Here is a 13,476-nt window from a genome sequence, read left to right as displayed (position 1 = left end):
CTTCAGTTTTCTTCTTCTTTGATATCTTGCTCTTTTTCTCAGTCCCTTTTTAAAAGTTACCCAAAGTCCTTTAAAAATTACCCAAAGTGGCTTAGCCAGTAAAGGACCTGCCTGTAATGCAGGAGACACACAGGAGACATCTATTTGATCCCTGGGTTGGCAAGATCCCCTGGAGAAGGAAATGGCAACCCACTCCAGTATTCTTGCCTGGGAAATCCCATGGACAGAAGAGTCTGGCAGGCTACAGTCTACAGGGTTGCAAAAGAGTCAGACATGACTTAGCAACTAAGCAACAACAAAAGTCATAAAAAACTTTCTAAAAGTTTTAAAACTTTGACTTTCTCTCTTGAGTGCTCTTAATACACCTGTAATTGAGTTTTGTGTATAGTGAGATGTGTGTACAAATTCTTTTCCTGAAAACACAGGATAAAAGTTTGTTTTGGGGGGTTACCAAAAAAAAGCTGTGCTTCTGAGAAATTGTGTATTTGTATCTCATGAAATTATGAATTAATTCGATTTATATCTGGTGTCTGACTCAGACGTGAGAAATGTAAAAGTGTAGCAGTGGCCATATCGGCTTAAGGCAGCAGAGCAGAGAGAAAGAGCCATGTTAGGAGCTCTTTTACACACAAGCAGGCCAAGGAAAGACAAGTGGTCTTATGAACCATATGAACACTGACCAGACAGAGAGATAAGCCAAAATATCTTTTGGAAGTGGAAGTGTTAGTCGCTTAGTCATGTCCGACTCTTTCCTGGGGGCTACAGACCCCAAGGACTGTAGCCTGCCAGGCTCCTCTGTCCATGGGGATTCTCCAGGCAAGAATACTGGAGTGGGTTGCCATGCTCTCCTCCAGGGGATCTTCCCAACCCAGAGACTGAACCCAGGCGTCCCGCATTGCAGGCGGATTGTTTATCATCTGAGTCACCAGGGAAGCAAATGTCTTTTAAAAGAGACTAATTTACCCAAGAGATACATCTAAAGGAGAAAGCCACTTGAAAGGGCACTGGGATTTCAACAGAAAGGATCTTGGTGGGATGAAATCTGATGTCTACGACTAAGTGTTGGTTGAAGTCCTCAGTGGTCACTTAGCAAAAAGGACAATATTTGAATACTGTAGTTGGAAATTCCAGGCAGAAGAATCTAAAGAGCCTTCTTTAAATATCAGATTCCCCAGACTGTCAGTTCCAGATTGCCACAATAGTGGCCATGTAAACCTGAATCTTTTTCTCCAATCCTTTTAACAGTGGTCCAGCCCTGGAGGATCAGACCTCAGAGCTTGTACACTGCGTGAGGAAGCAGTAGAATGAGAAAGAAACAAAGGAGAACTCAAACGCTGCAAGTCTCTCAGCCTGAAACACTCTCAACACTGAGGATAAGCTTCAAATAAGGTAAGACTATGGAGTTGTGATATTACACGTGCCCTGGAGATTCAGAATATTTAAGCGACACTTCTTGTGCCCAAAGGTGACCAAAGGATATTTTTATTTTTAAGAATGATTGGAAAAGCTATGAGAATCACCATAGAAATCATTTAAAAGGTGAAGAAATAGTCCATTCTATACAGTTGAAGGTAGACAGAAAGAAAAAATAAAGCTTTCTTTTCACCTTGTAAAGTTATTTCCATTCAGCAAAAGATTACATCTGGTAAAAAAAAAAATTAGTTTATACTGACATAGATTGAAAAAGGTCAGGAATAACAAGGTTAGGTCATATGTTAGCTTAAAACCATGGCCCTTGTTTACAATTGGAAAGTTTGATGTCAATCAAAGCTTCGAACTCCTGAGTAAACTTGACCTGTTCCATGGAGAAGCCATCTTGATCTGACTATAAGGACTATTAGAGATTGTGTGTAGACAACTCTCGGCACATACTAAGCCCTTAACAACTGATGGCTTTTCTTATCCTGTCCTTCTTTGCTATTACAGTCGAGACACACCACCTCACACTTGATCATAAGGTATTTCCCACTGGGTGAGTGTCTTTTTTTCTCCAACTGATATCAAAATTATTAGAATACTGGTTAGAACTTTGCATCTAGAATTTTTCAATAATAATTGATGACTGATCAATAAGTAGATATAAGAAGAGTTAGGACATCGCAACAGAAATGTTTTAGGGTAGGCCAGGGAAACCAACAAAGCAGCCCTTTTGTTAGTCAACTTTTCACTTTTTCTATCTCAAATTTTTCATTATTAATTGAATGTCTCTTTATTTTATGCCTTGAAGTCTCCTACCATTAAACATCAGGACTTTAAAAATTATGTTATTTTGTGGTATCAGACTTTTGGAATAAGACTATCTTCTTTGGAATGGTACCCAAGTTCGGTGAGAACCATATGAAGTAACTGGATAACAATACTTCTGTCTGTGTAAAGTTGCCTCTAAGCAATATATGAATATCCTGCACGAAGCATGGAAAGAGTTGGTGAAGAAGTAGAAAGTTATGACAGAAAAGAAGGGCGTTTTCTCTTTGGATTTAAATGTAATTCTATATGTAGATTTTTGAATTCAACGATTTTAAAAGGTCTCTTGCTTTTCAATTACTTTAGTTATATAACTTTTGTTTTAAAGATGCTTAAAATTGGAAGTTTTAATTTTTTTTCATACCCATATTTTGTGATCGTGTACAATGTTATATAGGAGAAAAAGAAAATGGGGATCTTCCTGACCCTGGGATCAAACCTACATCTCTTAGTCTCCTGCTGTAGCAGGCAGATTCTTTACCACTGTGCCACCTGGGAAGCCCAACATTTTCTTTTCTAATATATTTCCTTTAGACACAGAATTTACTGCTGAAACATTGCTAAAAATGGTTATAGAACACCTACATGCTCTTTGGATATATTTTCCTTTTTAATCTAGTCACTAAGTGCCTACTACAAGCACCATGAGGATAGGATTTGGATCTTTTTTAACATTACTTTATAAAAACAATCTTGTTTCATTATTCCATAAGCTATGGCCTTCTATTATGCAAACTATTCATTACATGTGAAACATTAATCCCAAAGATAGTAGGGAAAACTAAAATGAACAGTTTCTCGATGAAAGAAGACATCATCCCTTTCTTATCTAGTAACTTTTTCCAACTTTGCACAGAATATAAGGAAAAGCAAAAATCAGTTTCCATTATTGCATATAAATCTGAATATGAGTAGCCAAAAGTTTTTTAACAAGTAAAAAAAAGAACTGGACATTTTAGCTCCAAGTATTCCTTTAAATGTTGATATTGGCGACTTAAAAGCAGTGTAGGATAGATGATTAAGTATTTAATCATGATAAAAATTAAATATTGATGGTTTAAAATAAGTTTAGGAAGTAAAATTTATTTTTGAACTGTAACAATTCAACATTAATACATCTATGTAAAATAATTTGCATTTTAAGTTTAATCAGAGAAAATTTTAGGCATAAATTAAGGATATAATTTTTTGCAAAATTTAAAATTAAAGCTTCAAGAGGTAGATAAAATGAGAGAAAATGTCAATTATTTGACTTTTAAAATAATTCAATTATATGGTAAAAGGATATGACACAGGTGTTCTTTAAATTGTGTGTGTTTGGGAGGTAGTTCTTAGAATATATCATGTTGGTTTGCACTAATGTCAACTTTACCTTGAATATATAAAGCTTATTTTTTTTCTTACCACAAAAACTGAAGTAAATACATTCCATCCCTCAATATGACAATTTGTGCTTTGGGGATAAAGGAAATTTTGAACCCTTATTTATGACTTATTATTTCTCTACAATAACCCCATTCAGGGAAATGAAGGGCACATTTGTTTTACTGATCCCATCTAAGCACATTATAAAAGGCAAGATGATGGCCAGAAAATGTATACTTAAATTATTGGAATGTAACAGGACTGAAAAATCCCTTATAGAACACATAGAGGTCAGATCTGACACTCTAGCTCAACCTAATCAGGATCTGGAATAAGAGTATTTAGTGATTTTTAAGACATTAATAGAGCAGGGTTATGGGAAAACTAGTGTAGATTTGGTATTTCATTTTCTGTGTGCGTGTAAGTGAACTAAATATATGACGGTTCCAAAGGAAATACAAATAAGTTTACTAATTATAGAATAGATACAATTAAAAAAAGCAAACCACAGTGATACAATTAAATAACTGCAAATTCAAACATGGAAAACAAAATGGTGCAGCATGATAGAAATGGTCAATAAGATGATGAAATTGTATTGCCATTACTTCTTTGCACATTTTTAAAGTAATTAAATTAGAAAATTTAATCTGTGTGACTAATTTGGATAATTTTATGATCATAACTATGAGAATTTTAAAAAATCTGTTCAAAGCTACATGTTTATTCTACTATTAGGAAAATGAAAACAAACCACCAAATAATAAAGCAAATCAGCCTCAGAAAACAGAATATTCAATTTTGAAAGATATTCTCTTATCATGGGAGAATCTCCTACTAGATATGAGGATGTTATGAAATTACTCAGTCCAAACTTACTATACAACTATTATGCTCCCTGGCAGGACCGGAATTAGGCACAGATTAGGGATGGGTATGAGAAGACATGATAAAAACTGAAGACAAGGCTTTGTATTCAAGCAGTTTACAACTGTCTGACAAGGCTCTGTATTCAAGGAGCTTACAACTTCCCTCACAGTTCAGTTGGTAAAGAATCTGTTGCAATGCAGGAGACCTGGGTTCAATTCCTAGGTTGGGAAGATCCCCTGGAGAAGGAAATGGCAACGCACTCCAGTATTCTTGCCTAGAGAATCCCGTGGACAGAGAAGCCTGGCGGGCTACAGTCCATGGGTTGCAAGAGTTGGACATGATGTAGTGACTAAATCACCACCACCGCCACATCTATCTGAACTAGAAAAAGTTAAAGAGCAGAGTCAAAAGGGAAAAGCTGAAAGACAGTTCTTTTAGTGAACATTCAACTACAAAACAAACTAGTTTTCCTCTTTAAAGTAAGTCCTCCACCAGTATGCTGAACAGAACTTCCCTCCATTGTTTGATAACAGCCTATTCTCTAATCTCTGGATGAATCAAGCTAATTATTAGTACACTAGAGCAGAAGTCAGGTTCTGTTTTATGACACTGCTTCAGTACACTGGTCTATTGGTTTGTTAGTAACAAAAGTCCCATGGAAGTCACACATATTAGAGCTCCTTTAAACTAAATTTTACTCTAGGTTATTCTAATAGGCTTCATTCTAGGTAACAAATACTTTTTCAAGATTTGTTAAATAGCAGCAAGAGAATGAAACAACAAAGTCTTATATTTGAACACGAAATAAAAGTAAAACTGTTTCGAATGAACAATTCTGTCTTTCAGTTCAGTTCAGTTGCTCAGTCATGTCCGACTCTTTGCAACCCCATGAATTGCAGCACGCCAGGCCTCCCTGTCCATCACCAACTCCTGGAGTTTATCCAAACCCATGTCCATCGAGTCGGTAATGCCATCCAGCCATCTCATCCTCTGTTGTCCCCTTCTCCTCCTGCCCCTAATCCTTCCCAGCATTAGGGTCTTTTCCAATGAGTCAACTCTTCACATGAGGTGGCCAAAGTATTGAGGTTTCAGGTTCAACACCAGTCCTTACAATGAACACCCAGGACTGATCTTTAGGATGGACTGGTTGGATCTTCTTGTCCAAGGGACTCTCAAGAGTCTTCTCCAATACCACAGTTCAAAAGCATCAATTCTTCGGTGCTCAGCTTTCTTCACCGTCCAACTCTCACATTCATACATGATTACTGGAAAAACCATAGCCTTAACTAGACGGACCTTTGTTGGCAAAGTAATGTCTCTGCTTTTAAATATGCTATCTAGGTTGGTCATAACCTTCCTTCCAAGGAGTAAGCATCTTTTAATTTCATGGCTGCAGTTACCATCAGCAGTGATTTTGGAGTCCAAAAAAATAAAGTCTGACACTGTTTCCACTGTTTCCCCATCTACTTCCCATGAAGTGATGGGACCAGATGCCATGATCTTAGTTTTCTGAACGTTGAGCTTTAAGCCAACTTTTTCACTCTCCACTTTCACTTTCATCAGGAGGCTCTTTAGTTCTTCTTCGGTTTTTGCCATAAGGGTGGTGTCATCTGCATATCTGAGGTTACTGATATTTCTCTTGTCAATCTTGATTCCAGCTTGTGCTTCTTCCAGCCCAGCGTTTCTCATGATATACTCTGCATATAAGTTAAATAAGCAGGGTGACAATATATAGCCTTGACATACTCCTTTTCCTATTTGGAACCAGTTTGTTGTTCCATGTGCAGTTCTAACTGTTGCTTCCTGACCTGCATACAGGTATCTCAAGAGACAGGTCAGATGGTCTGGTGTTTCCCTCTCTTTCAGAATTTTCCAGAGTTTATTGTGATCCACAAAGTCAAAGGCTTTGGCATAGTCAATAAAGCAGAAATAGATGTTTTCCTGGAACTCTCTTGCTTTTACGATGATCCATCAGATGTTGGCAATTTGATCTCTGGTTCCTCTGCCTTTTCTAAAACCAACTTGAACATCTGGAAGTTCACAGTTCACATATTGCTGAAGCCTTGCTTGGAGAATTTTGAACATTACTTTACTAGCGTGTGAGATGAGTGCAGTTGTATGGTAGTTTGAGCATTCTTTGGCATTGCCTTTCTTTGGGATTGGAACGAAAACTGACCTTTTCCAGTCCTGTGGCCACTGCTGAGTTTTCCAGATTTGCTGGCATATTGAGTGCAGCTGTTTCACAGCAGCATCTTTGAGGATTTGAAATAGCTCAACTGGAATTCCATCACCTCCACTAGCTTTGTTCATAGTGATGCTTTCTAAGGCCTGCTTGACTTCACATTCCAGGATGTCTGGCTCTAGGTGAGTGATCACACCATCGTGATTAACTAGGTCATGAAGATCTTTTTTGTACAGTTCTTCTGTGTATTCTTGCCACCTTTTCTTAATATCTTCTGCTTCTGTTAGGTCCATACCATTTTTGTCCTTTATTGAGCCCATCTTTGCGTGAAATGTTCCCTTGGTATCTCTAATTTTCTTGAAGAGATCTCTAGACTTTCTCATTCTGTTGTTTTCCTCTATTTCTTTGCATTGATTGCTGAGGAAGGCTTTCTTATCTCTCCTTGCTATTCTTTGGGACTCTGCATTCAAATGGGTATATCTTTCCTTTTCTCGTTTGCTTTTCGCTTCTCTTCTTTCCACAGCTATTTGTACGGCCTTCTCAGACAGCCATTTTGCTTTTTTGCATTTCTTTTTCTTGGGGATGGTTTTGATCCCTGTCTCCTGTACAATGTCACAAATCTCTGTCCATAGTTCATCAGGCACTCTGACTATCAAATCTAGACCCTTAAATTTACTTGTCACTTCCACTGTATAATCATAAGGGATTTGATTTACGTCACATCTGAATGGTCTAGTGGTTTTCCCTACTTTCTTCAATTTAAGTCTGAATTTTCTAAAAAGGAGTTCATGATCTGAGCCACAGTCTGCCTCCAGTCTTGTTTTTGCTGATGGTATAGAGCTTCTCCATCTTTGGCTGCAAAGAATATAATCAATCTGATTTCGGTGTTGACCATCTGGTGAGGTCCATGTGTAGAGTCTTCTCTTGTGTTGTTGGAAGAGGGTGTTTGCTATGACCAGTGAGTTCTCTTGGTAAAACTCTATTAGTCTTTGCCCTGCTTCATTCTGTACTTCAAGGCCAAATTTGCCTGTTATGCCAGGTGTTTCCTGACTTCCTACATTTGCATTCCAGTCCCATATAATGAAAAGGCCATCTTTGGGTGTTAGTTCTAAAAGGTCTTGTAGGTCTTCATAGAACCGTTCAAGTTCAGCTTCTTCAGCGTTACTGGTCAGGGCACAGACTTGTATTACCGTGATATTGAATGGTTTGCCTTGGAAACGAACAGAGATCACTCTGTCGTGTTTTAGATTGCATCCTAGTACTGCATTTCGGACTCTTTTGTTGACTATGATGGCTACTCCATTTCTTCTAAGGCATTCCTGCCCACAGTGGTAGATATAATGGTCATCTGAGTTGATTCACCCATTCCAGTCCATTTTAGTTTGCTGATTCCTAGAGTGTCACTGTTCACTCTTGCCATCTCTTGTTTGACCACTTCCAATTTGCCTTGATTCATGGACCTAACATTCCAGGTTCCTATGCAATATTGCTCTTCACAGCATCAGACTTTGCTTCTATCACCAGTCACATCCACAGCTGGGTATTGTTTTTGCTTTGGCTCCATCCCATCATTCTTTCTGGAGTTATTTCTCCACCGACCTCCAGTAGCATACTGGGCACCTACCGACTTGGGGAGTTCATCTTTCAGTCCTATCTTTTTGCCTTTTCATACTGTTCATGGGATTCTGAAAGAAAGAATACTGAAGTGGTTTGCCATGCCCTTCTCCAGTGGACCACATTCTGTCAGACCTCTCCACCATGACCCATCCGTCTTGGGTGGCCCCACATGGCATGGCTTAGTTTCATTGAGATAGACAAGGCTGTGGTCCATGTGATCAGATTGGCTAGTTTTCTGTAATTATAGTTTCAGTGTGTCTGCCCTCTGATGCCGTCTCACAACACCTACCATCTTACTTGGGTTTCTCTTACTTTGGACATGGGATATCTCTTCACAGCTGCTCCAGCAAAGTGCAGCCTTTGCTCCTTACCTTGGACAAGGAGGATCTACTCACAGTGGCCCCTCCTGACCTGTCTTTCAATAAAATGGAAAAGCTATATCTACACAGCTGGGAGGAAAGTTATTCCACTGTTTTTGCATCCCAGTGTGCTGGTGCAGTGCTCAGTATTTAACAGAGGTTCAATCAATGTTTACTGAATAAAATAAACTATGAGCAAAAATAAACTGACGAGCAAAAATCTGGAAATATTATGGATTCTTAAACACGGCTGCCACATGGGGATGGCTTACCACTTCCCCTTGAAGTTAAAATTACCTTTCTCCAGAAATAATTTTATAGGTAATCATAAAACCTATCATGTATCAGACATTACAAGCAGTTTCTTTTTTTTTAAGCCCATCATTTTTTTTCACGCTGGAAAGCAGACATCTTCTTGGTTTTCAAGTTAGGGAAACTGAAGCTTAGAAAACTTAACTTGCTCAATTTCACCCATGGAAGAAGTGGTAGGATCTAGGTTAAAGTCTGGTCATTCTGGCCTTTCTATAGCACAAACTGGGAGGCAATGTATATAATTATTACTTGAAATTACAGTAAGAAATCAAATCCATTCTCTGTTGGGGAGTATGTGTGTGTGTGTATATATATATATATATATATAAAACTAATTATCTATAAAAAATAATAGGATGCACTTCTTCCTGCCTGACTGTAACATATATTTGTATCATGAAAGCACCAATGGAGAGAGACTGAATTTACAGCTATAGCATAGTAATGTTTGGTTTGGGTAGAAGTAGAACCATCATAGCTCCTCATTGGAAGGAGGCCAGGGCAGAAGACAGAGTCAGGCAAACTCTAAAGAGAGTTAAGGGTATTCCTTAGGAAGCCATCTGTGGCAAGAGGGTATTACTTCTAGGAGGCCCTAGAGGCACCTCCAGAAGCAAGAAAGCAAGCCACTGGTGTGTCTCCTGGGTTGTTTCTGATGTTTGGGGACAAGAAGTGGTGACAATGGTACCAAAAAAAAAAAAGTAGCATCATTGAGATTCTCAGAATAAAGAAATTTATTTCTGCCAGTAATAGACTTAAAAAACAGAAAATAGTGTCATCCCTATAAACTGTGAATTAGAAAAGCTGGGTAAAAATATAAAAAATATCTTTTTGATAGCATCTTGAAAGGACAAGATCCTAAAGAGAAGGTGCAGACAAGTCTGCCTATGTTCAACTCTGTTTTTCCCCTTGACTCATTTGCTAATTTTGAAAGTTGTTCCAGAGGCTGAGAAATCACTCAGAAAGGGTGATTTAGAAACAGGCAGCTTAGAAGCAGGGAAGCCAAGATCTTTCAGAAGTCCCATAGTTATGAGAAAATATAAATTGGACTTCAGAGGCAACTAGGAAGGAACAGCCTTTGAAAACACCTCAGGCTTTCAGTTGGGACAGAAAAAGGGCCACCCGAGGAGTAAGAATGAAGCTGAAATAGGCTAGACCTAACAGACTGAAAGCCATTTAGGTTATGGTGTTTTGCTCTAAGCTTAGTTTCCTAACAGAAGCAAAAGTAAAATCTTCTCTGGAAGTAAAAAAAAAAAAACAAAACATGACTCAGAGCCTAATATTTTTCACAAACAAAGACAGCATTCCATTAAGAATTTCTGGGCATACTAGGAAACAGAAATAAGGAAAGGGAATAGAAATAAGATCCATAGATGACCTAAATGTTGAAGCTATTAGGCCCATGTCAGAATTTCACTAGAGAACAATAATCTACAAATAAGAATCAAATACAAATTCTGAAGTTGAAAAATATGACTCAATAAACTAAAAATGCAATTTAAAGTACATTTATAATAAATTAAAAATTTAAATGTTTATAAAAAGACATGAGATACTTAAGAATAAATTTAACAATATATGTGCAAGACTTCTATGCTGGAAATTACAAAGACAAAGATCAAAATTAATAAATAGAGGGAGAGATATGACACAATCATAGACAGCAAAATTCAGTATTTTTAAAATGTCAAGTCTTCCCAAACTGATCAACAGATTCACCAGAATTCCAACCAAAATCCCACAGACTTTTTAGAAATTGAAACACCAATTGTAAAATTTATATTAAAATATAAAAAAACCCACGAAAACTTGGAATGGCCAAAACAATAATGAAAAAAAAAAGTTGGGTAAGTTGGCACATGGATACATTATGCTTATCAAGGGAATTGAATAGAGACTCAGAAAATTAGTTTATTTTTGACCAAGGTACAAAGGTGATATCCAGTAGAGGAAAGGAGAATCTTTGCAACAAAAGCTGTTGGAATAACTAGATTCTCATTTTTTAAAAATAAAGGTATCACCCCCTATTGTTATATTAATACCATATAGAAAAATTAACCCTCAGTGCATTTTAGGCCTAAATGTAATATACTGTGAATATTAAAAAGATAGTAAGAGGGCTTTATTTACAACTTTATGCTAGGGAACTTTAGTATTTGGACAATATGTATAAATTCCTAGAAAAATGAAACCTACAACAACTTTTCTTCAAAATGTTATTAAGAAAATGAAAGACAGGCTACAAACTGGAATAAAAATATTCACAACACACATTTTGACCCAAAAAAAAAAAAAAAGTATACAAGGGAAGGAGAAAGGAGAGGTATTATTCAAAGGGTATAAAGTTTGCTAGACACAATCACTAAGTCTTAGAACTCTATTATACAGTATAGTCCCTACAGTTAACAATGCTGTATTAAAATTTGCTAAGAGGGTAGAGCTTATGCTAAATGTTCTTATCACTCAATAATAAAAACTGAAAAGCAGTAAGAAATTTTTAGAGGTGATAGGTCTATTTATGACTTACATTATGGTGAGTTTTGTGGATTTATACTTAACTCCAAACTTATTAAGTTCTATACATATACGTGTATACATACAGGTGTTTACATAAACACGCACAGCTTTGTTTGCCAATCATATCTCAACAAAGAAAAAAGATGTGTACGTAGTATGCAAATAACTCCTACAACTTAATTACAAGGAAACCAACTCAGTTTTTAAAATGGGCAAAGTTTTTAACATACTTCACAAAAATGAAATAACACTATATATCCATTCAAATGGCTAAAACTAAAAACAATCTCAACTGTTGCCATGTGATTGAAAGATTCATCATTCTGTGAAACCAAAGGAAAGATAAAGAGGCAGATGCAAGTAGACTAGATGGTGGGAAGATGAGAGAATTCTTGGCGAGGCTCACAATTCTTTTTCCAATAAGGATGAGGCAAAGTCACTGGTTGAGGAGAAAGTGATTCCAAAAGTGTAGAGAAAGAATGAGATACTTCATTTAAACAGAGCAAAATAACTACAGAAAACAGTAGGAGAGACCATTTGGATGAGGTCACATTAGTCCACCGAATTGTTAAGCTGCCTGGGTCTAAGTACAGAAAAGATAAATGCGTGAATTCATTTATGATCTGGGTTTTGCCAGGAAAGCAGAAGTCAGGGACAAAGAGTTGAGGGTATTCGCAGGGAACTATTTTAATGCCACTATTTGTGAATATATACATATAGCCAGAATTAATTAACAATTCTTTACTATGAAGCACTATGCTATCGTGAGTTACTAGTATAATGGTGGCAAAACTAAGCATTGTCTCAATTTAAGGTTGGTTATATATGAGACACAGGAAGACTGGAACGTACTGAAAGTTAAAATAAGCAGCTAAATGCAATATATCTAAAAGTGAACCATACAATGAACTTACTCCTTATTCTAAATATTCTATTTGAAGTCTAAAATCTATTTTTCCTGTCTTCCTAATCAGGCTTTCCACATCTATTTGCTTTAGCTCTGACCTTTTCGTGGTCTTGTATCAAATTTTATCTAAAGGAAGGCTAATGTTTAAATATTAGTGTTTCAATTACTTCCCAATCCATCTTGCCTCCTTCTCACACTATTGTTGATGAGTCTTCAATGATCCTGTGGCATTGCCTACTTTTTTGGGAAAAAAATTTTTTTTGGCTTTTCACATAAATATAGTATCAAGGTACTCCTTAACCCACAGTTGCTCTCTTTACAACACCTACAACCAAAACCATGAAAAGGTTTTATGGTTTTTTGATAAAAGTAGCAAGTGGCTACTGCAGGCTATCTTTCTTGTATTCCCCAGTCTGTTTCTCTCAGTAAAACTGCTGAAAAGTCTCTGTTGCTCTGGCTTGCACAAGTACTTAGTTTTTATGTAGGCTGCAGACTGGGAAGAATTCTTAAATACAAAGTTAAAAGTGTTTACCAAAGCTTTAGAAATTTCTTGGAAGAACTGAGTACCTTGCATCTGACACTTTCAGAAATAGTCTAAAATTAAAATTGGGTTGGTACAGTTTCACACAGATTTTATTTTTGCAACCTACTTGGTTGTTTCCATGTTGCATCACAAAACAAAGGCAGTGAACTCTCACCAGTTTACCATGGTCTATTAAGTGGTTTGCCTCTGACATGTAATATTGGAAAAGGGACATGCTTTTCCTTTCAAACCCTTTGCACGGACAGCCTTACTTTAGCTAAAATTTGATAAAGACCAAAACCACACCATAAAATACAGAATATAAAGTGTTTTTGACAGAAAGGGAAAAATAAAGCTAATTAACTCCTTAAATTCTTAAGCACTGCTTAAAAAAGACATGCTTCTTTACATAATAAGAAGCGCTTTTATGTTCCTCACGAATAGTGTATTTGCCTCCGTTCCTTTCTCTTAGTGACACCCTCACCGCCTCAGGACTGGTGCTTAAAGACACAGTGGGTGGGTCAAGCCGGTTCAGGAAGACATTTAGAAGGAAAGGTTGGGCCCATCCCAGCATTGGGACCGC

General features: G+C 37.0%; 1 protein-coding gene across 6 annotated transcripts in view; it reads right to left on the bottom strand.

The window, feature by feature from the left end:
- Window positions 1-13,476, bottom strand: part of STARD13 (StAR related lipid transfer domain containing 13) — a 396,772-nt gene that overhangs the window by 383,056 nt on the left and 240 nt on the right. The gene's annotated exons all lie outside the window — the stretch shown is intronic.

This window comes from Giraffa tippelskirchi, chromosome 12 (assembly GCF_054371585.1).
Source record: "Giraffa tippelskirchi isolate mGirTip1 chromosome 12, T2T-mGirTip1v1.2.pri, whole genome shotgun sequence".
In the NCBI taxonomy this organism is placed as follows: Eukaryota; Metazoa; Chordata; class Mammalia; order Artiodactyla; family Giraffidae; genus Giraffa; species Giraffa tippelskirchi.
Note: the sequence above shows the minus strand (reverse complement) of the source record. Positions and strands in the feature narration are given on the sequence as shown.